Below are 12,346 nucleotides of genomic sequence, written 5' to 3'. Positions count from 1 at the left end.
ATAGATTGATTTCTTTCCAGTTCTCAGCTGAGTGTCTGCAAGGGAATAAGCCCTTCATGCTTAAGAGATGATCTTGCTATTATTGTTACTAAGGCCTTGAATTAATGGAAAGTGCTTCTTAAGTCACGCATGATTTTCTTATCTGAAATTTTTGTATTAATCAAACTTGTTCAGAGTGCATCTCAGAATGAATTCATGTGATTCGGTTCTAGGTCTTTAAAGTACAACACAAGCACCAAGTTAGTGAAAATGTAATTATACTGTAACCATTAACAATCAAACATCTGTAACTTCTCTCCCTGCTTCCTGCCTCGTTCCACTAAAATTCATTCTCCACACCTCCTCTACTGTAATATTTTTTGGAAATAGAAATCTGGTCATATCCGGTTTTAATAGCACCCAACGATTTCCCATTGCCTACTCAACAAAACCCTGGCTCCTCAGCGTGGCATACACATGCATCTGAAGTCTGGCAACTCTCTCTCTCTCTCCAAGCCTTTTTATGGCTACGCTGGGCCCTGCAACAGGGAACTATTTTCTAGGCATTTTTCCCAATGCTAGTTTGTGTATGCTACCTGTTCTCCATGGTACATGCTCCCTTTTTGCTCCACTGACTACTTCTTATATTTTACAACTCAATCCAAACCCTTTCCTCCTGGACCTTTTCTCTGAGTTAAACATGCTCAGTTGGTGCCCTGCTTTTTGTGTTCACATAATACGTATACACGTGTCTAACTTCGCATTTACCCTATTTATTAAACTTCTCTCTTAATGAGTCCATCTCCATTTTATGTAAATTCCTTGAGGGCAGGGGAAGTCTTATTCATCTTTGTATTTGTAGCTCTGAACATTGTATAGGAACCCCACATACATGCTAGGTTCTTTGCTAAGCGCTTTATATACATTATGTCATCGAATTTTCACAGTAACGTGATATGGTTGGCATTGGTATTCCAGTTTTATTAATAAGGAAATGAGACTTGGAGAGAATAAATACTTCTTCCAAGCTCATGCAGCTACCACGTGGCCGAGCCTGATCCTGTATGTCTCACTTTTGAGCCGAAGTGCTTACTATATATACCCTTGTTCTACTTCTCCTCAAATATCAGTTCACATTAAATACTCAGTGATAGTCTCAATAATTTCACTAGTTCTACCTACAAATATGTTCCTTCACAAACATTAACTAAGTCTTGATTGAGCCTACTTTAATTTCCAACCATCAGTATATCTCTCTATTCTTTTCATTTCTTGACAGACATCTTTGTGGAATCCCCCCCTCCAGCTATTTCATCGACATCCTTCTCTGATTAGCCTAATTCATCAAGGATCCATATTGTCAAATCTAACAGCTTTTTTCAAGACAGCTCTGAACATACACGTGACATTCTTTCTGCCAGAAATACCATTTTTCTTTCCATTCATACAACTCAAATACCACCTTTTCTGTGAAACTCCCAGATTGCCCCAGGCGCTTGGTTGTCCATAATTTTTAGTCCCCTTAATATACTGTGAACGGCTGAACTATAGCCATTGTCACACTGCACCGAAGTTGTCTTTCCTCCACCTGTACTAGGAAGTGCTAATGAGGAAGACCCTGGGTTGCATCATTCCCCCAGTTTTTGAACTGTAGAAGGTACCCACAGTGGTTGCAGAAAAAAAGAGAAATATGTAAATATGATGCTTAGTATATATAAATATATGTAAAATTAATGCTAACATTAATTTACTCTATATAATTTATATAGTATTGTATATAACCATGTAACTACATGATTTATCTATATCTGTGTATATCACTAGTTTATTCAGTACTAATTTATTCATATAATCTTAGACTTAAATTTAGACTCAGGCAAGTGCCTATATTGTTTACATGTGCTAGGGAGGTTTACAATGCTATTATTTTGAAAATGTCATATGATTTTTGGATGATGAGATGAAAATTTATTTACATTTGTATCTGTATTCCCTCTGCAAAGTATAGGCTACTTATTCCAAGCAAAACTCTAGACTAGAGTTTTCTTAAATATCAAAGAGTACTTTGATTATATGTTGATTAGCTAAGAGTTACATATTATAAACTTAAGTTAAAATGAATTCAGAATAATTGACAAATTGATTGTTGACACTTTTGAAGCAAGGTAATAAAATGCCATTTTTAACATTAACAATGAGTAGGCTAACTGGATGATCATAATTCTGCATAAAAATGTGACATTCTTTGATGTATTGTGACAGGTACATTTTAGTTTATTTATTTTCTTGTTTATTATTATTATTATTTATTTTTTTAAACAGCAGATTCTTATTAGTTATCCATTTTGTACATATTAGTGTATATATGTCAATCCCGATCTCCCATTCATCCCACCACGACGCCCCCACTGCCACATTCCCCCCTTGGTGTCCATACGTTTGTTCTCTACATCTGTGTTTCAACTTCTGCCATGAAAACCAGTTCATCTGTACGATTTTTGTAGGTCCCACATATATGCATTAATATACGATATTTGTTTTTCTCTTTCTGACTTACTTCACTCTGTATGAAAGTCTCTAGATCTGTCCAAGTCTCTATAAATGACTCAATTTTGTTCCTTTTCACGGCTGAGTAATATTCCATTGCATATATGTACCACTTCTTTATCCATTTGTCTGTCGATGGGCACTTAGATTGCTTCCATGTCCTGGCTATTGTAAATAGTGCTCCAATGAATATTAGGGTGCATGTGTCTTTTTGAATTATGGTTTTCTCAGGGTTTATGCCCTGAGATTTTTCAGGGTTTATGCCCTGGGATTGCTGGGTCATATGGTAGTTCTATTTTTAGTTTTTTAAGGAACCTCCATACTGTTCTCCATAGTGGCTGTATCAATTTACATTCCCACCAACAGTGCAAGTGGGTTCCCTTTTCTCCACACCCTCTCCAGCATTTGTTGTTTGTAGATTTTCTGATGATGCCCATTTTAACTGGTGTGAGATGATACCTCATTGGAGTTTTAGTTTGCATTTCTCTAATAATTAGTGATGTTGAACAGCTTTTCATGTGCTTCTTGGCCATCTGTATGTCTTCTTTGGAGAAATGTCTATTTAGGTCTTCTGCCCATTTTTTGATTGGGTTGTTTATTTTTTTAATATTGAGCTGCATGAGCTGTTTTTATATTTTGGAGATTAATCCTTTGTCCACTGATTCGTTTGCAAATATTTTCTCCCATTCTGAGGGTTGTCCTTTCGTCTTGTTTGTAGTTTCCTTTGCTTTGCAAAAGCTTTTAAGTTTCATTAGGTCCCCTTTGTTTATTTTTGTTTTTATTTCCATTACTCTGGGAGGTGGATCAAAAACTGTCTTGCTGTGATTTATGTCAAAGAGTGTTCTTCCTATGTTTTCCTCTAAGAGTTTGATAGTGTCCGGTCTTACATTTAGGACTAATCCATTTTGAGTTTATTTTTGTGTATGGTGTTAGGGAGTGCCCTAATTTCATTCTTTTACATGTAACTGTCCAGTTTTCCCAGACTACTTATTGAAAAGACTGTCTTTTCTCCATTATATATCCTTGACTCCTTTGTCATAGCTTAGTTGACCATAGGTGCATGGGTTTATCTCTGGGCTTTCTATCCTGTTCCATTGATCTATATTTCTGTTTTTGTGCCAGTACCATATTGTCCTTATTAGTGTAGCTTTGTAGTATATTCTGAAGTCAGGGAGTCTGATTCCTCCAGCTTTGTTTTCTTCCCTCAAGACTGCTTTGACTATTCGGGGTCTTTTGTGTCTCCATACAAATTTTAAGATTTTTTGTTCTAGTTCTTTAAAAAATGCCATTGGTAAGTTGATAGGGATTGCATTGAATCTGTAGAATGCTTTGGGTAGTGTAGTCATTTTCACAATATTGATTCTTCCAATCCAAGAACATGGTATATATCTCTCCATCTGTTTGTATCATCTTTAATTCCTTTCAGCAGTGTCTTATAGTTTTCTGCATACAGGTCTTTTGTCTCCCTAGGTAGGTGTATTCCTAGGTATTTTATTCTTTTGGTTGCAGTGGTAAATGGGAGTGTTTCTTTAATTTCTCTTTCAGATTTTTCATCATTAGTGTATAGGAATGCAAGATATTTCTGTGCATTAATTTTGTGTCCTGCATATCATCTCACACCAGTCAGAATGGTCATTATCAAAAAAATCTGCAAACAGCAAATGCTGGAATGGGTGTGGAGGAAAGGGATGCTTCATACACTGTTGGTGGGAATGTAAATTGATACAGCCACTATCGAGAACAGTATGGAGGTTCCTTTAAAAATGAAAAATAGAACTACCATACCACCCAGCAATCCCACTACTGGGCATATACCCTGAGAAAACCATAATTCAAAACGATCATGTACCACCATGTTCACTGCAACTCTATTTACAACAGCCAGGAGATGGAAGCAACCTAAGTGTCCATCAACAGATGAATGGATAAGGAAGGTGTGGCACATATATACAATGGAATATTACTCAGCCATGAAAAGAAACGAAATTGAGTTATTTGTAGTGAGGTGGATGGACCTAGAGTCTGTCATACAGAGTGAAGTAAGTCAGAAAGAGAGAGACAAATACCATATGCTAACACATATATATGGAATCTAAAAAAAAAATTGGTTATGAAGAACCTAGGGGCAAGATGGGAATAAAGATGCAGACCTACTAGAGAATGGACTTGAGCACACGGGGAGGGGGAAGGGTAAGCTGGGACAAAGTGAGAGAGTGGTAGTGTATATATGGACATATAAACACTACCAAGTGTAAAATAGAAAGCTAGTGGGAAGCACTTGCATATCACAGGGAGATCAGCTCGGTGCTTTGTGACCACCTAGAGGGGTGGGATAAGGAGGGTGGGAGGGAGGGAGACGCAAGAGGGAAGAGATATGGGAACATATGTGTATGTATAACTGATTCACTTTGTTATAAAGCAGAAACTAACACACCATTGTAAGGCAATTATACTACAATAAAAACGTTAAAATAATTTTTTTGTATCCTGCAACTTTACCAAATTCATTGATTAGCTCTAGTATTCTGGTAGCATATTTAGGATTCTCAATGTATAGTATCCTGTCATCTGCAAAGAGTGACAATTTGACTTCTTCTTTTCCAATTTGGATTCCTTTTATTTCTTTTTCTTCCCTGATTGCCATGGCTAGGACTTCCAAAACTATGTTGAATAATAGTGGTGAGAGTGGACATCCTTGTCTTTTTACTGATCTTAGAGGAAATGCTTTCAGTTTTTCACCATTGAGAGTGATGTTTGCTGTGGGTTTGTCATATATGGCCTTTATTATGTTGAGGTAGGTTCCCTCTGTGTCCACTTTCTGGAGAGTTTTTATCATAAATCAGTGTTGAATTTTGTCAAAAGGTTTTTCTGCATCTATTGAGATGATCATATGGTTTTTCTTCTTCAATTTGTTAATATGGTGTATTGCATTGATTGATTTGCATATATTGAGGAATCCTTGAATCCCTGGGATAAATCCCACTTGATCATGGTGTATGATCCTTTCGATGTGTTGTTGGATTCTGTTTGCTAGTATTTTTTGAGGATTTTTGCATCTATGTTCATCATTGATATTGGTCTGCAATTTTCTTTTTTTGTAGTATCTTTGTGTGGTTTTGGTATCAGGTTAATGGTGGCCTCATAGAATGAGTTTGGGAGTGTTCCTTTGCAAATTTTTGGAAGAGTTTGAGAAGGATGGGTGTTAGCTCTTCTCTAAATGTTTGATAGAATTCACCTGTAAAGCCATTTGGTCCTGGACTTCTGTTTGTTGGAAGATTTTTAATCACAGTTTCAAATTCATTACTTGTGATTGGTCTGTTCATATCTTCTGTTTCTTCCTGGTTCAGTCTTGGAAGGTTATACCTTTCTAAGAATTTGTCCATTTCTTCCAGGTTTTTCATTTTATTGGCATAGAGTTGCTTGTAGTAGTCTCAGGTTGCTTTGTATTTCTGCGGTGTCTGTTGTAACTTCTACTTTTTCATTTCTAATTTTATTGATTTGAGTCCTCTTCCTCTTTTTCTTGATGAGTCTGGATAATGGCTTATCAATTGTGTTTATCTTTCCAGAGAACCAGCTTTTAGTTTTATTTATTTTTGCTATTGTCTTCTTTGTTTCTGTTTCATTTATTTCTGCTCTGATCTTTATGATTTCTTTCCTTCTACTAACTTTGGGTTTTGTTTATACTTCTTTGTCTAGTTCCTTTAGTTGTAAGTTTAAGTTGTTTATTTGAGATGTTTGTTGTTTCTTGAGGTAGAATTGTATTGCTATAAACTTCCCTCTTAGAACTGCTTTTGCTGAATCCCATAGGTTTTGGATCGTCGTGTTTTCTTTATCATTTGCCTCTAGGTATTTTTTGATTTCCTCTTTGATTTCTTCAGTGACTTCTTCGTTATTTAGTAATGTATTGTTTAGCCTCCATGTGTTTGTGTTTTTTACGGTTTTTTCCCTGTAATTGATATCTAATCTCATAGTGTTGTGGTGAGAAAAGATGCTTGATATGATTTCAATTTTCTGAAATTTACTGAGGCTTGATTTGTGACCCAAGTTGTGGTCTGTCCTGGAGAATGTTCCTTGTGCACTTGAGAAGAAAGTGTAATCTGGTGTTTTCGGATGGAATGTCCTATAAATATCAATTAAATCTTTCTGGTCTATTGTATCATTTAAAGCTTGTGTTTCCTTGTTAATTTTTGTTTGGATGGTCTATCCATTGGTGTAAGTGAGGTATTAAAGTCCCCCCCTATTTCTATGTTACTGTCGATATCCTCTTTTATAGCTGTTAGCAGTTACCTTATGTATTGAGGTGCTCCTATGTTGGGTACATATATATTTATAATTGTTATATCTTCTTCTTGGATTGATCCCTTGATCATTATGTAGTGTCCTTCCTTGTCTCTTGTAACATTCTTTATTTTAAAGTCTATTTTATCTGAGTATTGCTACTCCAGCTTTCTTCTGATTTCCATTTGCATGGAATATCTTTTTCCATCCCATCACTTTCAGTCTGTATGTGTCCCTAAGTCTGAAGTGGGTCTCTTGTAGACAGCATATATATGGGTCTTGTTTTTGTATCCATTCAGAGAGCCTGTGTCTTTTGTTTGGAGCATTTAATCCATTCATGTTTAAGGTAATTATCCATATGTATGTTACTATTACCATTTTCTTAATTGTTTTGGGTTTGTTTTTAGAGGTCCTTTGCTTCTCTTGTGTTTCCCAGTTGGAGAAGTTCCTTTAGCATTTGTTGTAGAGCTGGTTTGGTGGTGCTGAATTCTCTTAGCTTTTGCTTGTGTGAAAAGGTTTTGATTTCTCCATCGAATCTGGATGAGATCCTTGCCAGGTAGAGTAATCTTGGTTGTAAGTTCTTCCCTTTCATCACTTTAAATATGTCATGCCACTCCCTGCTGAGAAATCAGCTGTTAACCTTATGGGAGTTCCCTTTTACGTTATTTGTCATTTTTCCCTTGTTGCTTTTAATAATTTTTCTTTGTCTTTAATTTTTCCAATATGATTACTATGTGTCTCAGCGTGTTTCTCCTTGGGTTTATCCTGTATGGGACTCTCTGCACTTCCTGGATATGGGTGGTATTTCCTTTCCCATGTTATGGAAGTTTTTGACTATAATCTCTTCAAATATTTTCTCAGGTCCTTTCTCTCTTCTGCTTCTGAGACCCCTATAATGTGAATGATTTTGCATTTATTGTTGTCCCAGACGTCTCTTAGGTTGTCTTCATTTCTTTTCATTCTTTTTTCTTTATTCTGTTCCACAGCAGTGAATTCCACCATTCTGTCTTCCAGATCACTTATCCGTTCTGCCTCAGTTATTCTGCTATTGATTCTTTCTAGTGCATTTTTCATTTCAGTTATTGTACTGTTCATCTCTGTTTGTTTGTTCTTTATTTCTTCTAGGTCTTTGTTAAACATTTCTTGCCTCTTCTCGATCTTTGCCTCCATTCTTTTTCCAGGGTCCTGGATCATCTTCACTTTCATTATCCTGAATTCTTTTTCTAGAAAGTTGCCTGTCTCCACTTCACTTAGTTGTTTTTCTGGGGTTTTATCTTGTTCCTTCATCTGGTACATAGCCCTCTGCCTTTTCATCTTGTCTGTCTTTTTCTGAATGTGGTTTTTGTTCCACGGGCTGCAGGACTGTAGTTTTTCTTCCTTCTGCTGTCTGCCCTCTCCATTTTAGTTTATTTTTGCACATTCGGTAGCAACTATTATGCTAAGCAGTACTAGTTCTGATTGTATTCTTCAACCTTAGAGAAAATGCAGTCACAAATCAGACCACTGTAGTGTACATCACTTTCTCTAACAGAGGTCGATATTGTTACAGCACAGATGGAGGCAAGCAGTATGGGTCTGGGAGTCTTGAAGACTTTGCAGAAAGTCTCTGGGATGTTTGAGAAGGTCCAAGCAAAGCACACTGGTGAGAGGGTAGACTCAGCAATCTTCTGCCTTTTACAAGTTTGCCCAGTGAAGCTCATTACCCTTTATCATATGGAAGTTCGGATATTTCTCTCTTCCTTACACCTTTCCAGATCTTGTAATTTCCTATTCCAAGGTAAGCAATCTATATATGAAATTCCAGAATAAGTATGTCCTCCAAGCACATGACTGACTCTGAGGTGAAAAGAAACTCTCGTATTTTGTGGTTGTTTTGTCTTTTTGTCTGCTGTTCGTGGCATGCGGGATCTTAGTTCCCCAACTAGGGATTGAACCCATGCTTCCTGCAGTGGAAGCAGGGAGTCTTAACCACTGGATGGCCAGGAAAGTCCCCCAAACTCTCATCTTTAATTTGGTAAAATTGCATTTTATTTGGAAAATAAGTTTTGATACTGTTTTAATTGTAACTGTAGATTAATATTGCTTATGAAAGTATACTTATATGAGGATTCAGAGGTAACTCAATTACCTCTTACAACAAGGGATAACAAAAAGGTTCATGTCTGAGTTTTCTTTTTTTATCACTTAATCAGATAGTTCAAGGAAAAAAATTTGATGTCAGAGAGAACTAAATTAAATGTCCACTATTCTGTTAAATCCGTGTGAAGGCCTAGAGCTTTTGTTTTTTTCTATCTCCATGTAGATAACACTACTAGATCAGTAATATTTGTGCGTTGTTGATAGCATGTCAATATTAAATTGATTCCTTGTGTGAAAAATAAGTTTAATTGAGTTATGTAGGGAAAGGTATATCCATATTTATGCCATAGAACCGTTGTTAGGATTAAATTAGATATGATACAGAAAACACCTAACACCATTTCAATGAAATACTCACTGATTCTCTAGTTAGAAAGTGCTCTTAGCCAAAAATCTTCCTCTTCTACCTTCTTTATAAGAGGAGCTACGTTTCTGGATCTGAATCACAGTTTTCTTATTTACTCTGTTATCTTTGGCATCATAATAATCTAAACAGAGTTGCTTTGAGAATACAGTCAGAGGTATAAGTAAAGGACTTCACGCATTGTTCTGCCCAGAAAATGATAAATGTATGGCACTTATTTTTATAATTATGATTTATCTGCATTTAAATTCATTTAACCAAATCATCAGGCTCAGAAAAAGTATTGAACTTAGGAAAATGTTATTGGAAAAGCTCTAGTTTAATATACAGATGACTGAATATTAAATCAGAGATTTTCTTTTTACCTCTGTCCCGGCAATCATTCTAAGAGATTGTCCCTAACTTGTACCTTATGTTTGGTACCTGATTACTTGCTCTACATTCCTGTCTTTCTTCTTGACTGTACAACTTTTCTTTCTCTGTTGCTCAGTGACAGCCATCCTGCAGAGAATCCTAAATCCCATTTCAGGCGTCCTGGTACTTGCCTGACACTTTGAATCACTGCATAGTTTGGTTGCCCAATTTTCTGTTACTCGGTTTAAACTGTTTGCATGAACGGCCCTCTTTTTCTGAATTGATATTTTTGATTCTGACTATGTATTTTGCCTGCCAGATGTGCCATTTTTGCCTGACTGAGCTGATTTCTGGTCAACATTTTCAGGGGCAAGTTTAACTCCAGTCAATCTACCATTGTGCTTTTGCACATGCGTGCATATATGTGAGTGTGCAAACACACACACACACAAACACAAACACACACACACGAATCTGCCTGCTTTTCCCAGCCTACCCTGACCACCAAAACTTACGAATTTTTTTTTGCATAATAGCAGATGTCAGCACTTAAGATTACTAGATCTAGATCCTTGCTGTGCAATACAAGTTTTTTTTTTAATGGAAATGTATTTGTTAAAATCTTCATATTTGTTTATTGAAAATCTTAATTTCGTTTGAGATAAGACATAATACTTAAGAGTCTGGACTCAGGGGCAAAATTTCTTACAGTCCCATTCCAGCTCTGCCATTTACAAATTGTGCTAACATGGCTGAATTACATCATTTTTTCTGCGCTTCAGTTTCATCATCTCTAAAATGAAGGTGTCATATTGCTGTTGTGATTAAATGAGTTACTGCTTGTAAAGTGTGGAACACTGCCTGGCACACAGTAAGTGTTCAACAAGTATAGATTAGTTTTGGTTTATGTTATTATTCTGTTATATTCGTGAAATAATCCTGCTCAAAAAATATTAACCTCTAAAAGAGAACCCAGATTGTTTTACCAATATTTAATTTTTTTATTTGATATATTCACACACAGCAAAATAGACTTGAACTTATTACCAGGAGGTCCTTGGCATCCAAAGGAATCAGTAATCAGTCAATACATTGGCTTCAGTGAGATAATGTACCAGATTCATGAGAAAAAAATTATTACATTTATTTCTGCTGCTTATAAAGTATCTGTGAAAAAATATGTGTAAATATATTATTAAGTCATTATTTCTTCATAATTGCACAATATGCTATTTTAAATGGTCATACAACTATAATACATCTAGAAACATTTGCATAGATAGGACTCAAATATAAATAAATATTAAACAAAAATATTATTAGTAATATTTACCTTTGATTATATTGGGCAAAGCTTAATTTGTAAGATGTCTATGAAGAAAAGAACAGTAATGTTTCTATATCATTAGATTTAACTGTCACCATAAAACATGATGGGTTATAGAAACCACCATGAATCTTGTATGGAAAAATATATACCATTGAAGTTATGATGCAAACATAAACTAAAATGTGAAAAAATGAAAGATAAATCAAAAGAAAAACAGAAGTAATCCACACTGCAAGTATTTTGGAGAATGTAACTGTTTGGATAGACAAGGACTTTACTAAATTGTAAGTTTCTTTCACCACAATTCAGATATGGTTGGAAGCACCATTCAAAGTCAGACCTTTGGGAAAATCTCAATGTCTGAAATGGTCAAACTTGCTTAGAGCCTAGATTAAAGAAAGAAAACTGAAGCAGAAGTTCTGTAGAATTAAACAAGCTTCAATATCACAAATATTCATTTATATTATTATGAAGCAAGTTCTGGAATAAATAGCAGTTATATTATTTGCTTTCAAACTTCGGTTAGAAAGTAGTGACATTGTGTATCATCTAGTTTTTAACAATTAGGTGAATGTTGATGGTTCTAAAGAATTTGTTTTTTAATCTGTTGGAATCTTAACTAATTTTTTTAGCATCTTTATTAGAGTATAATTGTTGGAATTTTAAGGCTGTTAATATTTTCAAGGTAGTGGTGAGATTCTTTGCTAAATAAATGTCAATATTAAAAAGTCATGTGCTTTGTGAAATGATAAACAGTTTTCAGTACCTGGAAACATTTAATCTGTATCTCTACCATCTCTGTCTCTATAAATCTATATGTCTCTACATCTGTATCTCCATCTCTTCATCTGTCTATGTAAGGGGGAAAGGTCATCGCCAGCACCACTATTGGTTAGATATCCCTGCTGCTCTGTATATTCACTGATATTTGGTATTCTTTTATTTTTTTCCCCCAAAGTTGTTGTTATTAAAAAATCCTAGTGTTTTAGCCAATATACATTTTTTCTTATCAATGACTTGCTTGTTTACATTATTTCTCTCCTGGCACATTGGATCGTTTGGCTTTTATGTATTGACTTATAATCTTTTATATTTTCAAGATAGCAATCTAATATTAATGATATGTATTGCAGATATCTAATTCTAGCTTGTAGCTTCTGTTTTAATTTTCTCCAGGGTGTCATTTAATCAGCATAAATTCTTAATTTTAATATAGCCAAATGTATCAAACTTTTCTTTAATTCACTTTTGTATTTTAAGAAATTCTTTTTGTGTTTTAAGAAATTTGTTTCTATCTTGATTCCATATGTTCCTATATTTTATTCTAAAAATAAAGGTTTTTCTTTCACCTTTAA

Source organism: Stenella coeruleoalba (assembly GCF_951394435.1).
Source record: "Stenella coeruleoalba genome assembly, chromosome: 1".
Taxonomy (NCBI): domain Eukaryota; kingdom Metazoa; phylum Chordata; class Mammalia; order Artiodactyla; family Delphinidae; genus Stenella; species Stenella coeruleoalba.
Note: the sequence above shows the minus strand (reverse complement) of the source record.